We start from the raw sequence: 19,536 nt of genomic DNA on the forward strand, positions 1-19,536 counted from the left end.
AGTTCAAAGAGCAGATTACAAGGTAGCGGCCAGCAATAAATGGAAACAGTCAGATCCAAGTACATTCCAGATAAGGGAGGGGATGGCCAAGTTATATGAAAAAAATTCCCATAACCTGAATACTGACAATATCTAAGAGATGTACTCAGCCATTCTAGAAAAAGACCAGTTAAAGTGTACTTCAACTGATAGACTTTAAAAAGATAATGACGTAAGCGTCAGAAAAAGATAAGATGCAGGCTGATATGAAGAAAACAACGACGAATATTGATAGATTCCAAGAAATATCAAACTTTAGCCTATGTCACAGGTCCCTCTAGGTCCCGGAAAACTAAAGTTTGGAAATTACCGACCCTGGGAAAACTAGAGGGGACAAAGCAGAAGGTTCGGCCATTAGATGTCTTAGATGAGGAGGATGATTAAAACCTTTGAAAAGAAAGAGAACTAAAAATTCAGGATTAACTTTAAAAAATTATGCAGCAATAGTAACATCCATTGAATTTGCACCACCAATTCCCAATTCTGAATCTAAAATCTAAACATGGCCTGGATATAACACAAACTTTTGATATCTTAAAGATAGGATTCAAAAACGATGCATGCTTGATTAATAAAGCTTTTATATCCTCTAAGAGGCTGTTAAAACAACTTAGAGACATATACTGATCCCTAAACTTCCACTCAGATATGGAAAAAGTAATAATAAGCAAGAAACAGAACATATTTTTCCTTTTGTTTTAAATTCTGAAACTACTCTGGATTTCACTGAAATGGGAGCAGATCCTGCTTACCTCTAAACCATGAAGAAACCGCAAGAAGACCCAGCCACCCCAAGAACCCATCGCCCGCACGCACTTCGATTAGCAAAGATCCTTCCACAAAAATACTGACTCTCACCCTCAAAACAGTCTAATAAGGTATGGATAGAAATTGGTTGATAGTGGCTGAAAACGTTATAAGCAGGATTAAAACGCAAAAACTGATGAAAAACATCAAAAATCCGAGAGATGGTGGAAGAACGTTCAGGTTCCGAGAAATAGAGATAGAACTACAAAAAATATGTGCAGAAACTTGACCAGCTTGTCCATGATGCAAGATAGACCTTATAGATAAGACCCTCAACAGAAGCGCAGAGGTGCGCGGGGAAGTGAGACAGAAAAAACTGAAACCAAAATTTTGATTTCTGAGATAAAACACGACTATATGCGACCTAGGACAGAGGACAGATAGGAGTTTGCTTTGGGTTGGTTCGAGACCCGATACGTCTCATATGAAGGGACCAGGAAGCCACATGTAAACCAACTGTTCCATTCATGGCCCAGGAGCCATCCCCGAAATTGAAGCTACGTGGCTAAAAAGTACATTTCCCGCCTGTTCCATTAAAAGCACTAGCTGTCTCGGCTCAGTGGATACTTTCTTGGCTCGGCTCTAAGTCTCATTGGAATTTTTTATTAATTTGCCTTGTCTGGAATTCATAAGAATTGATGCCAAATCCCACGATCAATGCATTACGAATTAGTGTGATTCACACAACTATTTATTTACAAAATGACGTGAATCCCCCTTTACATGAGTTTTTTTTCTTCGAAATTTTCACTTCCAATTTTTAGTTAAGTGATAGGGCTTAATTTCTTGCATTGTGTAAGCCTGCCAAAATTTCATATATAAAGTTCATCCTTGCAAATTAATTAGAAAACTTAGATTGGTAGGGAGGCAAGGGAACCAAGCTTTCTTTTTCTTGCCATGTGGATGGGTAATTAAAGCACACAAACTTTAAATATGGCTAATTTTCAAGGATGAAATTTAAAGATGGATTTTCAATAAAATTAGTTAGAAAACTTAGATCAGTAGGGAGTTAAAGGAACCCATCTTTCTTTTCCTTTCTTTTCCTTTCCTTGCCACATCAATGGCTAATTAAAGCCCACATATTTGTATTTAGATTTTTATTTTTTTAATCAGAAGTCATATTTCAAGACTAGAAGCAAGTTTTCTTATCCTTGTATGCTTTCTACCTCACACTTTCAAGTGATCTTGGTAGACTAGAAAGGTGTGAAAGCCTCTTCATCTCACTTGCAATTTACAACAACACATTTAAGAACTTAATTAGTTGGAGTAGTGCACCCACATGTGTGCATATCTTTTATTTTTGTTTGTAATTCAAAATTCTAGGGATTTTAAATGATTGAAAGGACCATGCTAATCCATAACTTTGCAACCCTTGATAGTTTCATTTTTTCAAAGTAGTTGCAATACTAAACACTTAGGAAGTTAAAATATTTGAAAGGACCCCATATGTCTACATTTTGACAAATCTAACACCAGTTTTAAATATTTTGCAAGGTTGCAAACCACATTTAGAGCTTAATTATAAGGAGTTAATAAATCACATGATATCCACATACTCCAATTTCATTCAGAAATATTTTTCATATCTCACACTTCCACACATTTTTTACTCACACATTAAATAGATTGAAGCTCCCCTTATTTGAATTTTCTCTCCTCCATCTACCTGAAAGTAATATAGGAGACTAAAAAAAATCAAAGAGTTCAAAATATCTTTCACTACACCCTTAAGTGAATGAATGGATTCATGACCTCAAATCCAAACTTTAAAAATTAACTCTAAAATAACCTACTAAAATCCTCCATTGAGAGGCCATAAACGAAATCTTCTAGTATAGGTTATGCTCTTGGGTATAAGCATAAAAAAATACACCTTGATCATATTTCATTTGAAACTTAGAAACTGACTTTATAGGGTGCTTTAAATACTTCATCCCATTGTGTAGAAAACTAATGGTAAGGAGATAACCATGAAGGGGCCAAACCTTTGGTCCAATGTCCTATGAGCCTTCTAAGCCACCTAGCTATTGTGAGGTCTCACAACCTATGATTAATAAAAAAAATCTAAGAGTATCCTACCCGCACTAGACAAATGTACCTTAGTGACCACACTTTAGGGCATATACATAGGTGGAACTCATGGGGTGCAACTGCAATTGAATCAAATGTTGAATGGCTATTAGGAAAATTTTCCATCCTTTTTAAGACATGCCTCCATTTCCCCTCAAGATAACTAATCCATTCTAACCTTCACTGGTTTTCTTCATATGGGTTCATGCCTCATTGTTCAAACAATTGGAAGGCCCATTTACATTTGAGACAGAGGATGTTAGGTCTTCTAGTATGAAAATTTTTAATGGTTATCGTTTCACATAATTATGTTGAAGGATACCATCCTATGAAAACACTCTACTTTCAAAAATTTCAAACACTCCTATTTTGGTGGTCATTTCTTCTTTGATTTGATTAGGCTAAGTTAATTTACTAAATTAGGATTTATTCCCTTTCACTCAAAAATACATTATTCACTGCAAGTTGAGAACCATAAGGGATACTTCGACACCCTAGCATTCTTGACACCGGAAAGGCCTCTCACCAGCATTGGGAGGTGTTATTGGTCCTATTTCATTACCAATTTGACCTTCCCCCTTGCATTCACCTTTGAAAAATACATTTCTAGGATCAACCCTTCTTAGCTCAACCTTGTTAGGATCACCTAGTAATACCATCACAATCTCTTCCCCAAATTTAAGAACTCATTGCCATTGTCGTCTCTCAATGGTAGATGCAACACCACCACATATCCCATATATGGCATCATTGAATCTTCTATATTTGACAAAGTTAACTTATGGCCCCATCTTACATAATGTTGCTTGGCCACCCATGTCAATCAAGATATATTTTCACATCACCAAGTTTGAGGGAAAACCAAGGGGAGACTCAACCAATCACAACTTAGATTTTCACCTTTAGTGCTCATATAATAGCATCACATATGATTTTATCCAATTAAGGCTCTTTTAATGAACCTTAATAAATCTTACCATAAAATGGTGCATACATAAAAAAAAAATGATTCCCATGTAACCTTTAAGTCACTAGCAAAAGCCTTTCTCATGTTTTTCCAACTTTTGATTCACCATTTCATTGGTTTTAAGATCTTAATATAATTTATCCAAAAAAATTCCACTCACACTATGGACCACATCCATCAATTGAAGCAACAAGTTAGCTTATGCAAAATTGAAATTAAGGACAAACCCCATTTGGAATCATTCCTAAAATCCCTTTTACCCCTTAATGCCAAAGATGTTGTTGTGACAATCATGCTTCAAAGTGAGAAAGAAGCTATACTTAAAGCCTAACACTTTGCCTCATTTTACACTAATCAACATACTTTTGCATAGTGATCCCTGATGCCCCTCATCCTCAACCTTGTGGTCAATAAAACCCTAGTACATCCTTTTCTATTGTTGGATTGATTAAATCCATCACCCATTCAAAGCCATATGGTAGGTCCCGATCCTCATATGGCATTAGTCAATATGATGACCATTATGATAAATCCCCTTCATATCAAACTACTATTGGAACATCATCTCTCTCTGGTAGCATATTTCACTCCCCCCCGATGGTTGGGGGATACATATCAATGAATCCTAGGAACCACATGCCACTATGTATGCAAGTCTCATCACATGTTCATGGACCCTCCTGAAATAGTCAAATTGCAGTGGAGGGGCCTCAACATCCTATAGCTCATATGGAAACCCACAACAAGGTAACTCATACTAATCATTTCCCAATTGCCCCACTCAATAATGTTGCACCACCATAGGCTAAAAATCACGTTAGATCAATTTTATACAACCTTCATGAGTTTAAGCATTTGAATAGTTGAATATGGTTAACTCTGTTATATTGCAAAGCAATGGTAAAATTGGTGGCGGGGGGGAACAAAAAATAGGGAGCCAAAAGATGGGGAGAAACCCCTAGAAAAAACTAAAACTGGGGGCCATGTTAATGTTGTAAAACAAAACCAAAACAAAGTAATAACAACTAGCGAAATCAAGGGAAAAACGTGGCAACTTACACACAAAATTCCCTTATCCATTATGTGTTGAGTATGGCCACTACTCTCATCATTTGCCCCAAATAATGGATTATAGAAGGATGAAGGAAAGTAGGTCCAAACAAGGTCCACTAATACCTTAGGGCACAATACTTCCACCCCAAAATTTTCCTCCACCACCGCAACCAATAGTACTACAAAACCATTCCTACAACAAGGAGTTGTAACTATTCAACTAGGGTTGGGTCGTTTACCTTCCTGATCAATACTAGTTTTTGTAGATTTATTTGACATCATAAGCTAGGATAGATATAGAATACCAAAATATATTATCAGAGGGTGAAATTTTTTATCTCAAAACACTTAATTATAAAAAGGATATTACAGTCACACTTTTCCTAGGAATAAGGGTGAGTAGTCATGTTTTTCCCTGCATAAGAGATATTGGTCATGGTTTCTCAATGAAAAATAAATAATTGTCCCCAAAAGCTTTAGAAATCATGAGGAAGTTCAATATCAACTAGTTTATGAAAGCCAAAATACTCACATGAAAGCAATGCAAGCTCATACCTTCAAATTTGTGCATGAAATGCAACCTATTATTATCTCATCAAGAATCTATAAGTATGGGAGCCAAAGATAAGGAGCAAAGGTTAATTTACTTTAAGTTGGTGATTTATGGCAAGAATCCTTGGTATTTAGTGGGATACCATTGTTGAGTGTTGGGCATCAACATTATTGTGGTTTGATCCTAAGTGAGGACTATTAGCCATTCATTTGTTTATCCTGCAATAATATGGTTTCATATCGTGCTTGTTTGATAGAGGTGGAATTAGGACTAGGGACGAGGATTTTGGGTCTTGGAGCTAGGAGTACAATGATGAATCTAAATATAATCATCATAATTGTAACTCTTTTCAATAAATATGGATCTATTCTTCTTTCCCCACTTATGTGTTTATGCATGTCTTTTGCATCTTTAATGCGATTTTGTGGGTCTAAGTTAGCTTGATATTATTATATTAATACTTTAACCATGTAAGTTTATATTTATCATTTTATGAAAGAATGAGAAAAGTATCGATTTACGTATGATTGTGCAATTTGGTGGTGAATTAGTGGAACCATTGCAAGGTCAATTGGGATCCATTGGGCACATTGGACAAATATCCATAATTGGGTATGTCCCTCATTCATTCTCATATTAACTTTTAAAAATGTATTTTAGTCTTAGGATAATGTAAGTTGTTATTTATCCCTCTATTTGCAATTGAAGTACACCCATTTAATGGGTCTTTTGACAACCTATCCATAGGTATATTATCCCATTACGACAACCACTAGGTCAAGCTCACCCTAGAGATTAGGCATATAGAGACATTTTCACGAATGTCATAGGAATACATCTATAAACTCACAACCACCAGTATGGTATGCCTCTCAACTTCCCTTCAATCATCGTAGATGCCACTCAATTTCCAATAAATTTTCCTTTGATAAGTCCATGTCATAGTGGTGACGCTACCCTCCCCCTCGACACCAAAGGCTCCTTTATAGCATACTACTTATAACCCTCACACAAGGGCAACTCATAGCTATAACATCGTTGATAATTTAGCTCAATCCACTGATGTTACATCAACACTTGACAATTTACAAACATGTCCATCTCAAATAAAGTATTTGTTATCTACACCGGGGGAAATCAACTCTTCTAATTCTTGCCTCATTACATTCAATTTAAACTCTTAAACCATAGTCCCATCTCTGGTCACATTCCAAATCTCAATATCTATTAGAAACATTGTTATTCATCCTTGCATTATAGATTAGGGAACATCGGTGTAATCATTGTCCAAAATGTGTGGTAGAAGTCGGGCTCTCTCCAACTCGCCCTTTTTATAACCAACCTATAGGTGTACAATGACAATCCATCCCAACCTAATGGCCTCTACCAAAATATCCTTGTTGAGCTTGCAAGCATGATTGTCGTGATAAAAATGGAATTCTTTGATGCACCATTGGAATATAGCATTCGATTAGGGTGCAGTTACATGTATGCCACAAAGGTTGTTTCCTCTTCGATGTCTTAAACCATGATTTTCCACATGACTGGAAGGTCATCAAAGTCAATCATTAGCATATTATGAACCATAATTCTCTATCAACTTAGAAAATATAATTCCACTCTTATGGGCACACCAAGAGTTCCCCTCTTTTGTAGGATTATGACTTGGAATCTTGAAATACTCCTTGCTCATTAGCACTTATAAGGGTGACCCCCCCTTAGTATCATTCCCAAATTCTCCTCAAGTATACACTATCGCTTCTATTATAACATAACCATCTAAAAACCTATTTTTCCTTAAATCATTACCTATTGGAGTTGATATTACTTGGTTTCCAATGATATGCTTGATAGTTGGTATATGCTTCATGCTGTTCACAATCTTGGTGTACATTCATCATTGTTAATGAATTGTGCCATTAACATGTGTTATTTTATGAAATCGCTTTCTATAATGTTCATTGCTTAAAAAATAAATTTTCATATCCTAAAGTATTTGTGTAACAATATTCCATTAATTGTAATCATGGATTCACTTAATTTTTTTGGGCACACCTTATCTCAAATCACGGTGGTATCAAAGTTTCATGTTTGGAACTTGTTAATTTAATGCATAGTTTATGGCGAGGATTGCTCTCGAACACATCAAGAAATGGATGATTTTGTTTTGAATGGCATTGGATTGCTTAAGACTGAAATCACTAACATTTATACAAAATTCAAGTCCTTGGATGGTTAACTTTTGAACATATATTATTTGTTACAAATCTCGCTAACCTTTGTAACAATTTACAGGCTCTAGTTAGATAATGTAACCTTTAGAAAGTAAGTTGGTACAATATCTGAGTAGTTCTCTAGGGAACCCACTACCAACTATGAGATCTTCTCATAATGTGGAGACCAAGGTAGATATTTCACCCTATGATGGTCAAGTGGATGTCTTATGACTAGACGATTGGCTTAATTAGACTCTTTTATGAACTAAAGTAGTGTAAGGATAAACAACATGTTGTGTTTGTAAAGTTATGCATGTGTGGAGAAGATTTGCCTTAGTGGGAGAATTTATACAAACATAGATGTAATCTTAGTGCCACAAAACCCATTGCTTGGGATGAAAGATAAAGTCTTAATCAAGGATGAATTTTATCATGTTAACTATTGGGAGAAACAACAACAACAATGAAAATGCATATGATGGAAATTTTAATAGATGCCTACATCTAGGATCTCAACCACTATATTATTTGACAACTTGGAGTAATGGACAAGGAAGCGATTACCAAGTTCATTGCATTACACAGAAAACAAAGTTTATGAAATGTTCTTAATGTTCCAAGAATGGCCAAAATTCTAAAAAAAAAAAACTTCTATAAAACCTTCACTTATTGTTACCACAAGTTCCTTTTGAAGGTTTACTTACAACTAGAAATGTTTTGTAGGGAAGATTTTCCAAAGGTTTTTTCATCATTGGTGTGGCACTATATGTTTAGGGAAATCTATGCACTATATAGAAGTGTGTGTTGATTCCATGTGTAACAAAGGACACTAAGGCACTATCAAAGAGTACACATCAAAGCAATATATATCGAGACATCAAAATGTTATAGATGCATATGCATTGTCACAACTTCATAGTGGTTGTGGGAACCATAATGCTACACTACAATAGTGTTGGTATTCACCATGGGCACACCAAAGTGCACTTTAAAGTCTGGAGCAATGGTGTTCATGTCAATGTAAGAAGCAGCAATGTGTTATTTAGTTACAAACATTAGGGCATACAACAAATATATGAGAATGAAACCATACAATAACGAAAACAACATTAGTTCTTTTTCATAACATGCCACAATGGATCATACAATTAAAAAAACATAACTAGTTATTTTTCGTGACAACCCACAGTGGACTACCTAATTTTTTGTTCTTTTTTCGTAAAAATTAAATAATAATTTGAAAACCAAATCATATTATAATAATGCAATTTTTACATTTTGATTTAATCAACACATAAGTATATTGTGTTTTGTAATTAAATGAATAAAGTTAATAACTCAATTTTTTTTAATTGCAATTCCATAAATCATGTACATTTAATTAACAAAATAGCATGTTGTAAGAAAAGTACAAAAGAATAGGAAACATTAATGTATTATTTACCAATAAGAAACCCCTTCACAAAATTGTGAATATCTTCATCAATATGTGTGTGTTTGTGTGTAGGTGTTTATTTATTTATTATGTTTAAGATTTTCATAATGTGATAGTTTGGGTTTTTGGGATTTTGGATTCACTGTGTATGAAATGTTGTTGTTAGCAGTTTAGACCAACAATATGTTGTCCATCATCAAGACAGAAGAAATATAATAATTTTTACGATATTTGGGATTATCGATATTTTTATTAATATATCTTTGTTAGTTAAGTATATATTTGTATGTTTTTATTAATGTCTTTGTTATTTAATTATTTCCCATTTGTGAAGATTGATAAGGTTGTCTTAGTAGTCATTTTTTCATGAACAATATCCATCATCTTGAAGCCTTCTTGCTTAAGTTATATGCATCATGCTAAAGTTTGTATACAATGATAAGTTTCTGCATTCTAATCTTCTAAAATAGGGGAAGGAAAATTGCATAACTACTTTTTTTTCCGAAGAAAAAGCGAACTTTTTATTAAGAGAATAAAAAGTTACATTGCAGATGCTGAGCATTTCCGTAAGTAGCCGCTTGCTGAACCAAGCATACAAAAAACAAAGAGTCTCCTTTCTGTTTATAAAAACACAGAAAACAGAGCTGATTTGCAATCAAAGACAGCTGTAGCAACAGCTAACCCATGATGAAACTCGTCTTGGAAGACAGAAAACAAAACAGCAGAGTATACAGTCAATCCGATCAACCTTTGAGCCTCCTCAACAGTGAGGAAAACAGCCCACAAAAAGAATATATGTAACCGAGTTTTGAAAAGTAAAGAGTCTGTGTGACAAAGTCTATGCATAAAAATATATAAAGGCTGATAAAATAAAGCAAAAAACAGCAGCTGATAAGTTAATTATAAGGTGGCACAGCTGATGTAACTGTCTGTCCTTGACAGACTTCATCTATTTTCCATCCTCCCAGAACTTGCTGCAAACCTTCCTTAGAAAGCTTGTCCGCGACTTCATTGCTGTCCCTGTAGATATGGCATATGGAGAAGGTGTTAAAGGATGCTTTTAAAACCTGTATTTCCTGAAGCATGGGTTCCAATAAAAGATTTTTGCAAGAACTTTTTCCATTGACCCAGTTAATAACGTTGAGAGAGTCTCCAAAGATCTGAATAGTGAAGGTGTTCCTTTGGATGAGCCAACATAGGAGCAGTCTTAAGGCTGAAAGTTCGGCGAAGTTATTTGTACCAGACCCCAGACCGATAGAAGCTTTGAGGGAGTGATGAGCATTGATATGAATAACAATACCTGCACCTGCTGAGTTATTTTGAGAAGCACCATCAAAGAACGCCCAAGTAATACCTTCTTTGATTTGGACAATATTGGCATGGTTTTGAGGTCCTTTTTCTTCAGGTTCTGGGATGGAAGCATATATGGATACTGCTTGCGTAGCTATGGTGGAGGCCTGAGTATCCTTATCTTGAAAAATAGATCTGTTTCTAGTAAGACGGACCCCCCAGCAAATAATGGGTGGGGGATTCCTAAGGTTCCCCTCCGGATAGTGCTGCCACCAGGATGACCAGGCCTCATCCAGATTCCCATTTCCCCATAGAAACTTTTTGTTCATCAGCTTTTCAACCTCCCTCCAGATTTTTACAGTTTCCGAACATTGAACAAAAAGATGGGTTATAGAATCCTCTGCTGCTTTACAGAGGGAGCACCTTCCCGGACCATTCATGAATCTAACCTGGATGATGTCCCAAGTAGGAACTTTCCTTCTAAGGAGACACCAGAGAAAGAGTCTAGCCTTAGCAGGGCATTTTAGCTTCCAGATATGTTTGGCCCACCACTCTGGATTTGCCCATCCTTTCCTAGATTGGATAAACTTGTATCCTTCTTTGGGGGAGTAATCACCTATTTCTCCGTGAGCCCAGATCAGGCTGTCTGGAGAGTCTGAAATTCTGACATTTGAGCGAACAAGTTCTTGAGTGAAGGAAGACCAATCATTCCACCACCTCTGATCAAGCTGCAGATCCTCACCATCTTTCCATGCCTGACTCCAAATACTCGACTGTCCCACCTTTTCCACCTGATCTAGAGTGAAAATGTTTTTATATTCTAAGTGTCTAATAAGGTCAGGTGAGAGGGCGAAGTTTTCATTGCAGCCGAGCCACAGGTCTTTCCCAATCTTCAGAGATCTGCCATTCCCTATCTTCCATGCCAGACCTTGTTCTATAACCTTGAAAGAAGTTACAGTAGCCTTCCAAATCACGGATTCATTCTGCTGATTCTTGACAGGGTTCCTTATCCAATCCTCCAGAGGCATCGGGTCTATATATTTCCTCATTATCACTTTGGTCCATAGATTTTCCATCTTTATCAACCTCCAGCCCGACTTTGCTGCCAAGGAACAACTGAAATCAGGAAGATTTTTAATCCCCCAGCCTCCCCAATCTTTGGGCCTGGCCACTTTGTCCCATCCCACCCATGGGAGCACGTGGTTTTCCTTGGATCCATCCCATAGAAATCTACTGCAGAGTCTTCTAATCTTTTCCAAAATCCCTTTGGGGACCCAAGTTAGGGCAGCCCAATACACAGGGATTGCCAGAAGCACGGACTTGATCAGAGTCAAACGGCCAGCTCTAGAGAGCCATTTAAAACTCCAATGAGAAATTCTGGATTCTAGTTTTGCAATCAGCCAGTTCCAATCCTCCTTCTTATATGCATTTGGCTTAAGCCAAAAGCCCAAATATTTGAAAGGGAGGTCCAAGGGACTAGGCTGGAAAGGCAAGACCGCTTGTATCCTACTTCTCTCCTGAACTTCCAGCCCTGTCATAATCAGCTGGGATTTCCTATGATTTATCTGCATGCCTGTTGCTTTCATAAACAACTCTAGAATAGAATTTAGTTCTTTTATTTCAGGGAGCTCAGAATTAGTGAATATCAGGATATCATCAACAAAAAGGAGATGAGAGATAAAAAGATTTGTAGCTACCTCAATACCTTTTACCTTCCCCTCTCTTCTGGCCTTGTGGATCAACTGGCTGAGACCTTCCGCAACTAGAAGAAAGAGCAGGGGGGACAAAGGGCAACCCTGCCTCAGCCCCCTATGCCCTTTAAAGAAAGGGGTGGCTGCTCCATTAACGAGAATTGCATAGCTAACATTTGAAATGCAGCCCATTATCCAACTGATAAAATCAGGCTTGAACCCAAGGTGAGTTAACAACATCCTGAGGTATAACCAATTTACCCTGTCATAAGCTTTTGATAAATCGATTTTTATAACAGCACCCTTCTTATTCTTCTGCTTCACACTGTGCAAGACTTCCTGAGCTACACCGATGGCTTCATGAATTTGTCTTCCCGATAAGAACCTAAATTGTTCCATTGAAATTTGCGTTGACAAAACAGGTTTGATTCTGTTTGCTATCACTTTTGCTATGATTTTGTATATACTGTTACATAACGAGATAGGCCTGAAGTCTTCAAAAATTTCCGGAAATTCCTTCTTTGGGATAAGGGCTATAAACGTGGCGTTGAAGGGACTATAGATTTCACCTTTTTTCCTGGCCTCCTCCACCACTTCTGTAATTTCTGATCCTATAGTTTCAAAAAAGTGGAGAAACAGATCAATGGACCAACCATCTGGTCCAGGGCTTTTCTCTTTTGCCATGGACTTGATTGTGGCTTCCACTTCCTCCTTGGTAACCTCACTCATAAGGTCCTCCGCTTCCTCTTCCTCCAAGAATCTTGGGAAACATTGAGCTGTCCTTATAACCTCCGCTATAGTAGTTGCTCCTGGATCTGCAAAAAGGTTTTGGAAGTGTTTCTGGCCTAAGACTGACAGAGCTCGAAAAGTCTGCACTTCCCTACCTTCTTCATCTTTTAATCCCCAAATAGTATTTTCGGATTTTCTACCTTTGGCGTAATTATGAAAGAACCTGGTATTTTCATCACCAGCTTTTAGCCAAAGTGCCCTACTCTTTAATCGCCATTCTTCTTCAATGTCCATGAGAAGCTTAGATTTGAGCTTCTCAAGATGGAGAATGTTTTCTTTTGAAGCCTGTGTCAGGTAGCCCTCCCCCTCCATACTTTCCAGCTTTTTAAGTTCTTCACTAATCTTTGTGAGTTCCTCTTTCTGAGCTTCCTTCCTATCCTTTGCCCAGCTTATAGTAGCTTTCTTCAGGTTTTTGAGATTTTCCATGAACCAGAACCCTTTATCCTCTGGAGCATTTTCTTCCTGGTGCTTCCAAGTTTGCTTGAAAAGATTGGAGAAGGAATCCTCTTTGAGCCAAGAAGAGTTAAACTTAAAAGGGGCAGGGGGCTTTAGAGGAGGGGATGAGACTTCTAAGAAAATAGGAAAGTGATCAGATAGCCCTCCTTCTTCAATCCATTGTCTAAACATAGGGATTTTAACAGCCAGCTCCTCATTTATGAGAAACCGGTCAAGCCTTTTTGCCACTCTAGCCTCCCCAGTTCTCCTATTCCTCCAGGTAGGCTTCAACTTAAGTAAATTTATATCCAGGAGGTTATTGGACGAGAACATATTTAGGAAGAAATCAGACAGGGGATCTTCTCTAGCTGAGGGACCCCATGCCTCCGCCCTCCCTATAGAGAAATTTAAATCCCCTCCCAGCACCAAATTTGAGTTCTTTAAAAAGGATTTTGACATTAGATCATTCCAGAAAGGTACCCTTTCCTGGCAGGGCCCATACACATTGCAAATGGTGAGAGGAAAGGAGAATTCTGTGGATTGAATTTCCATTCCCATGGCCTGTTTCATTCCCCACAAGTTTCTGACCTTTATCCTTCCCTCCTTGTAGCCAATAGCCAAACCTCCAGAGCGACCTTCTGAATCTATGGCTATGAACCTCCATCCAGGCATCAGGGCATTTAAGGCAGCCTCCACCTCTATCCCTCTGCCTAAAGTCTCTTGGAGGAAAAGGATATCAGATTTTGAGTTAAGGAACATCTCCCTAAGGACCAGTTTTTTGGGCTTACTGGCTAACCCCCTACAGTTCCATGACGACAAGATCATTTGATAACCTCTTCAGGGGGTTGCGCTGCTCTAAGTGCCCCAGGGATAGATTGCTGTTTCCCATCTGCTACATCAAATTTAGCTTTAATCTGTGCCATGGATAAATTGGATTTCCTACCTCTTTTTTTCCTGGATATGCTTTGGGAGGGGAGAGAGCCAATACCGCCTACAGAGACCGGAATGGTTGGCTTTGGGTCATGGGAACGAAGATTATAAGGGCAAGAGGGTGGGGGTTCCGGAGGCCCAAGTTCAAAGGAAGCACCTTCATTGTTCAGATCCAGGGTGGGGAGGGCGGCTGAGATATCATCTACACCAAGAACATCTTTAAATTCTTTACAATTTGAAGTATTTCCTTTTATATTTAAAGATATAAAATTTTGCGATGGTGGAAGATCCATACAGACATCCATAGGTTCAGAATTTTGAGACGAAGGAATATATGAAACAGCTCACATACCCATTGTTTCATCAGCAGGTTGCAGTGGCCCTTCGGCTGGCTGTTCCATTGCAGATTCCTTCTCCGGGTCAATTTCTTTCTCCCGCGGGGTGACTTGATGATCCAGCTGGTTATGTTCCGTCGTCGGCATTTCCGTTTAGGCTTTTAACTCCGCGTCGACTCCATTACTCTCCGAAGAGAGGTTCTGACCTTGGAAGCGGTGGAAAGGGCTATTAAAATTCTCCCACTGTGCCGGGTCCTTTGGATGTCTTCTCCTTCGCCTTCCTAGGGGACAAACCTTAGCCAGGTGCCCGTACTCATGACACCTATGGCACCTGAAGGGCAGATATTCGTAATCTAATACCTGCTCAAAAACCATATCCTTGTATTGCAGGTTGATGCTCTTTGCAAGACAATTGCCGGGGTTTAAGCTGACAAGGATTCGTGCCATGGCTTGGTCCCCAGATTGAAGGAAGGACATGTCAGCTTCCAGATATGTTCCCAGTCTATTCCCTATGGCTTTGAAAACCGCTTCCGTCCATAGGAAAAAGGGCAATCCTGGAGCCCTTACCCACACAGGGTATACATCTGTTCTTTCCCGTCTTGCGTCGAACAAAGGTGTCCATTTCTTTAATAGGATTGGGATATTCCCAATCACCCAATTTCTAGCAATAACCCAGTCGACCGCCTCTTTACTCTCGAACCTGAATAGAAACCATCCTTTCGCCAGGGTTGTAGCTTTGAAAATCCTTCCTTCTTCTGTCGACCAGTTCTTTTTTCCCCACTCTTGCAGGAAACTAGAGGTGAACTTCTTCCCTCTAGCCCTTCCCACTACTGTGCAGTCCGCCACCTCCAGAGATGCTTCTATACTCACCTCCATTCCTAGAACCAAGTTACCTTCCAGCTCCTGTTCACCAATAGGCCTGTTTTTCTTTCGCTTTTCGCCCCTTTTTCTCCCACATAAAATCTCCTCCCGGGCCTCTTTTTCTGTTTCACCCCTTTGTGAACTAGGGTTTAGGGGAATAGTTGCTTGAGAGAGCAGAGGAAACTCGGACTCTTGAAAAGTAAAATCAGAGGAGGGAATAGTTACCTGTACATCCAGGGACTCTGTAAGGGTTCCCTTTTGAGGCACTGTGGAACCTGCTTTCGCTTTATCCGGCCTACCAGCATACCCTTTTGGGGTAATAAAATCTTTCCCTATTGAAGCCCTTATTATCGCCGAAACTCTGCCGGTCTTTTTCTCACCCGGCCGCTCTGAACTTGTGATGAAATTAACAATGTCTTCGAGACCCCCCGATAGAACCGGCTCTTCGAGGGTCGGGTTTCCTCTGCTACCATGGCTCAGATGGCCGGGATTGGCATGTAGAGTACCTTCGCTCGGATAGGAGAGATGCGGAGCGTCAAAATGCCCTTGCTGTAGAAACTCGTTCTCTGGAAACCCTGTGGTCAATTGATAAAACGATTGTTGAATCCTAAGTGATTCTGGCGAAAGGGCACCCGTTCTGCATGACCCCGACTCTCCGAAATACCTTTCAATGTTTTTAGCGATCGGGTCTTTGCCCCAAACAGACAAAATGTCTTCCGCAACCGGTTCCAAATCCACGAGCTCCTTGGGATTTACCATGGTTTCTATGGCGGATTACAGTGAAAGACGGAAATGTGTTGACGCCCGCGCTATTGACAATAAGGGTTTTAACCCTTGTTCCCTGCTGACCGCCCGATCCCAAGAGGGTTACCTACATCTGCCCGTTCCGCCTTGACTGACTGCTTCAGAAACCTGTATGCGTTGTTTACTTCCTCCGGTCCTCGCGCCCAGCTGTGGCCCATGCCCTATTCAGTCAGGTCCCGGCTCTAACCAAACCCACGATCGAAACCCGCGCCTTCCCTCCATCGCTCCTCGCTCTCTTCAGGAGTCTTCAATTCTGGATTTTAATTGCATAACTACTTACAAGCTTCTCTAGTACCCTTTGATAGTGTATCATATACTTCTTCCCTTTTTTTGGAAGGATACTCCATAGAAAACTCATTGAATACTTCTTCATGATCCATGGATGGTAAGCAGGGTAACTCTTAACCCTTCCAACGGGGATCTAACCCCGAGTGAGAGAGTCGAACTTGTGATCTCTCGAACTTCAACGTAGAGTATACATGTTTGGAATTAAGACCAATTGAGCTATAATCCTTGAGGTTATACTCCATCATGTACTCACAACCCATATTTAGTCCAATCCCAATCAAAGTTTCTAATGGCCCTTTTTGGTATGTAAACACCTTATAAAAAATTCATAATCAATTGTAAATTTTTTATATTATAAAAAAATCAAAACAAATTTGAAATACAATATAGTTAAGGAAATGCCATTATGCCTAACAAATTTGAGACAACCCTGTGTCTTCCTTAGCTACATGTGTTACGTTTAGAATGAATTTATTTTTGACATTTCTCCTACAACAACAAAATAAATGAAAATATGACATCAACGAGCTTGTATTAGTTACTTTATATCAACATAACTCATGCATATTGAGATATGAAAAATCATGAAATATGCATTACAAAGTAAATACAAAATTTCATCACATCATATATTACATAAAAGTGTGTGTGAGGGGGTATAAAATTAGGTTTATTAGTGTCCATTCTTAATTACATTATTCTTATGGGGTTGTACTAATTTGTTGCTAATAGAGTTTATTTGTGTTTTTCTTTATATTTTCATAAATATATTTTTGCATAAAATACGGTCTATTGATGTGTTTATACTTAATTAATTAAATGAATAAATGTCGAAACCTAACTACCCATCAATGAATTATTAGACAATCACAAATTACAAAGGTACAAAAACATGAAAATTAATCAATTCTTTATTTCATATTACCAATACAAAGTGCTATGAAAATGAATGAGATCATAGTGTTGCAAAAGAACATTACGATGTCAACAATATAAAATTATGACCTAAATAATTTACTACATAATTTTGTAAAGAAAAATAATATTCATATAAATTATACATAAAACACATTCTTCCATAAACCTTCACAGAAAACGCAATTTTCATTTCAAGAAATTATACATGTAATCAATTCAAAACCCACATTAATTTACAAAGAATACAATAACCATAATAATATACTAAAGCACACCATATCACATCCAACTATTACAACTTTATTTTTTATATTTAATATTACGAAAAATTTATGCAAATATCAATCACTACTCACTAATTTACTATTAAAAAGAAAAAATAGAAACACACTATATAAACTCCCAAATAATCTCATTAATCCCACTAAACTGTATAATGACAAAAGGCTAAAACTCTATCAACAAGATCAGTTTTATGGATATAACTTTACTATCCCTCTAACATGCATTTAATTTTTTTTTTTTATAAAAACAAAGATTTTATTCACACCATTCTATGTACTGCTTTTATTCCTTCAACAAAAATAATGTAATAAACCTTATAAGCCTGCATTTTTTTTTTTTTTTTTTATAAAAACAAAGATTTTATTCACACCATTCTATGTACTGCTTTTATTCCTTCAACAAAAATAATGTAATAGTTATTTTTTATTTATCATTAAATATTCTATTTTATTAGACAATAGAAAGGTTGAGATCCCTTAACCTGTATTTGGAATACACAAAATCCAATACCTACCATATTGTATGTACCATCAATTTGAATTAATCATGTATTACATGTACAGCACTTTAATTAATCATGATATTACAATTTAAAATAGTTTTGAAAACTTAAAAGTTTTGTTGAGAAAAAATAAATAAATGCTCCATTATCTTACACATGTACCATTGCACAAATATAAAATTGACACACAAAAGTATGTCGGTCAACGATAAAGCATCAAATTCTTTAGGAACGGCCACAATTTTTTTGCACATGGCAGTGTATCCAAATTAGAGCTTATGTATGTATGGGTTTTTAAAACTATAAAGCATATAAGTTTAGTAAGATTTTTGGAAGTTTTTCAGTGGACTTTCTGAAAAATTAAATCTGGTAAAGTTTATTGAAATTGATTGGTAATTTCTATATAATTGAAATGTTTTAGAGATTTTTTAAAGTGTTAAATTCATATACAATAAAAAAATCAATTTAATAACACAAATTAAGATTTTACTTCAAAATTTTCTATCAAATTTCAATAACAAAAAATCTAAAAAATCACACTAAAACAATTTCTAAAACATATATTCTAAACAGAAAAAGTTTTAAGAAAAAACGCAGAACTCAAAAAATATTAAAAAACGTGGAGACCTAAAAAAAAAGGAAGACCACGCTGTACATCGAAATGAACAGGTGAACTAAAAACCCGAACTTCCAAACAAACAAAAAACCGTTGGACTGTGAAAGTCCAAGAAGAAAACAACTATCTCTATCAGATGCCTTCACAATCCCATAAAGATCGTAACACAATCAAACTTATTTACTGGGGACTATGAAGGGGAAATACTCTGAACAACTACAATGAATGCGAGGCAAGGCCGAGAACTGACAGATTCACCAGATTCATGCAGGTTAAGCACAGGAATGACATGAGTAAATAGTATAGTTTGGTGAAAGAAAATTGCATTAGTTTTTCATTTATTTTTAAGCAAAATAATGGATTATTAGGGAAATTTAAGATAAAAATTGGCCTCCGCAACATAAAAAAATATATATATATACTTTTAAAATTTAATATAATCTCATATCAGTGATAAATATTTTTGGAGAAATTTTTTTTTTGGCCATTTCCTTATAGGTTTACTCAAATGTCAATTGTAGGCATTTATTAGATGCAAAATTATAAACAAATACCTATTACATATTTTTTAGTATATCCACGCTGAAAAGAATTGAAAATTTTGGAGAAATTAATTTTTTTGGCCATTTCCTTATAGGTTTACTCAAATGTC

This window comes from Pinus tabuliformis, chromosome 4_1 (assembly GCF_031772625.1).
Source record: "Pinus tabuliformis cultivar Carrire ecotype Pingquan chromosome 4_1, CPIR1, whole genome shotgun sequence".
Lineage (NCBI taxonomy): Eukaryota > Viridiplantae > Streptophyta > Pinopsida > Pinales > Pinaceae > Pinus > Pinus tabuliformis.